This window comes from Montipora capricornis, chromosome 4, assembly GCF_036669925.1.
Source record: "Montipora capricornis isolate CH-2021 chromosome 4, ASM3666992v2, whole genome shotgun sequence".
In the NCBI taxonomy this organism is placed as follows: Eukaryota; Metazoa; Cnidaria; class Anthozoa; order Scleractinia; family Acroporidae; genus Montipora; species Montipora capricornis.
Window position 1 is genome coordinate 55148228 of NC_090886.1, and position 2500 is coordinate 55150727.

Here is a 2500-nt window from a genome sequence, read left to right on the forward strand (position 1 = left end):
GCAGGCCAACCTCGGTCCGATGTTTGAAAGAAAATATATATTCATCAGCCTTCCACGTGCGCCATCATTTTCTCTTTTCACTAAGAACCTGAGAGCGAAGCAAGACTGCATGCGGACGTCTCGGAAGACAGACTTCCCCTAGAACAAAGACTTCCGCTCGCCTAAAAATAACTTTCGTGGACGTGACATATCGCGGCCAACGCCTTGAGCCTCCCTCTCTGTCCCCTCATTTTCTCTTGGTATTAGGTCTTGGTTTTCGAGACACCCTATAAAATCGCTGAGTTAAATTCTTATAAAAGAGAAACTGGTGCGTATAAATTTCATGCTTTCGCTTAGACGTTTGCGGCCCTTCACAGAATGAGTACGGTAGAATTTATGGTTGAAACACCCCGCGCGATTCAAATTTATTTGTGATTGATTTCATATTTACATGTACATTTCATTTCTTTCCGCGCTATTTCTCACAAATCACTGGAGTCGTTTCTTTGAAAAACCCCATTTCTTGTAGTCCTTCGGTAGAACGAATCTAAGGTTTGGAGTTTATTTTTGAAATCGAAGAAACACGTAGTGCGAAGGATCGGTTCGCATCACAACAACATAAAATCAATTTTTAAAGACGGACATCTCCAAAAGCAGCCTGAAAATTTCAAGCAAAGTTTCAATTTTCAAGCAAAATGGATTTTTTCAAGCTTTCTATCCGCTACTGTCCTAGTTGCGTTCATTGCGCTTGAAGGTAATGGTTCTAATCTCGTGCAGTTCAAAGACACTCGCAGTACTAAGTATTTGGGCTATGTCGAAAAGTGGGACGGGGACGCGGGGACAGGGGACTCGGAGACATAGGGACGTGGGCCGTGGGGACTCGGGGACGTTCATTATAATACTATCAAGTTACACAAGTTACTATCAAGTTAACACGAGCGGCGAATTTTTTTTGCCTCAAGTCCTTAAACATGTACCAAACGTTGGTATGACCATTTCTCTGATCATTTTACAATTCTCCAAGTATATCGAGGCTCGAATTTAAATAATTGGACAACCCCAAGCAAAGATTGCAAGTACTAACTTCCATTTTCTGCACCCTATTAAACCTTTTCATTTCACTCGTAATTATCTGTGTCACGTGACATTTCTTGACTAATGACGTCATAACGCTAGTTTTTGACATTGGGGAACGTTTACCCTAAAACATTCCGTCAACTTTTGTCTTGAAACTGCTTAAAACATCCGTTAACGTATAATTATACCTATTAATGTGGCATCGTTCATTTTCATTGTGACTTCTAAGGACTCGTGTGACTTGACCTGTTTTTTCTTTTAATTTTAATTTACCGTTTCCGTTAAGATGAGGATATGATTAAAAGGCACAATGATAAAGAACCGAAAGGGGTACTAGAGCAAGGAACAAAACACGTTGATATAAGATGACTTTTCCATCCTTGTTTCCGATAAAAGATTTAAATCAGCCATTAAAAAATCACGTGACACATTTCACATGAAACAGCGAGTAAAAAGCTAAGTATGCAGATTTTAAGTCAACGTCGATTGGATAATTGCTTCCTCGTAAAACAAAAATGTGCCAAGTTATGAGCTTGGTGAAGCCTTAACACACTGGAGTCACGAGTTACCGCGGCTTAGCTTCTGGCCATGGTCCTGTGATGCCGAACATTTTCGACAATACCAACGGTAACAACCCGAATTTTTAATCAAAGGTAACAAATTGAACAAGTGCCAGGAAAGAGGCAGTCCCCATTCTGCCAACAACGGCATTGCCACGGTGTTCAACCATCAGTTACAGAGAAGAAGTCATTAGGCTCAAGTATTTGTGCAACTACAACAACAAATGCTGGAACGTGAAATTCAGCTACAGTGTCAGAGCAATGGGCCATTAGGTCTTCTTCTTTGTTTCACAGTCCAGCTCTGTGACGGGTGGCGAGAAGTACTTTTTGAGAATTAAATTTTTGTATTTCGGTGTGTATTTAGGTGGTACTTGAAAAGCATACAGATGGTCGTTTTTGCAAAATAACATTAGCAATTCAACTTCCTTTTTACTCATTTTAAAATTCTATACTTAGAAAATGCGTCGCCGCATCCCCGACACCCGACGTCCCCGAGTCCCCACGTCCCCGAGTCCCCGAGCCTCCACGTCCCCGAGTACCTCACGTCCCCTGTCCTCGCGTCCCCGTCCCACTTTTCGACAAAGCCCAAATATTTGTATTCGTATTTATATATTTCCACGGCGCTTTCAATTTTACTAGTAGATGAAACGACACCATACACTTGCTAAGCACTCACATTTTGACTCGCGAGAGTGCAAATGCATAACCCACCGAGGAAACAAAATTAATGTTTCTGAGGAATATTTTGAAATGGCTCAGTCTCTTTCATGATTCCTCCAAAGAAGATCTAGACGTTGACGTATCGACGCTTCCAGGGGAGATCTATTGGTTCCTAAGTAACCAGCACGTGATTTCCAGATGACAAGGGAAAAGAATGTGTGGCT

At 41.5% G+C, this 2500-nt stretch overlaps 1 protein-coding gene across 2 annotated transcripts in view; it reads right to left on the bottom strand.

Moving 5' to 3' along the window:
- Positions 1 to 2500, bottom strand: part of LOC138047548 (aflatoxin B1 aldehyde reductase member 4-like) — a 15763-nt gene that overhangs the window by 5110 nt on the left and 8153 nt on the right. The gene's annotated exons all lie outside the window — the stretch shown is intronic.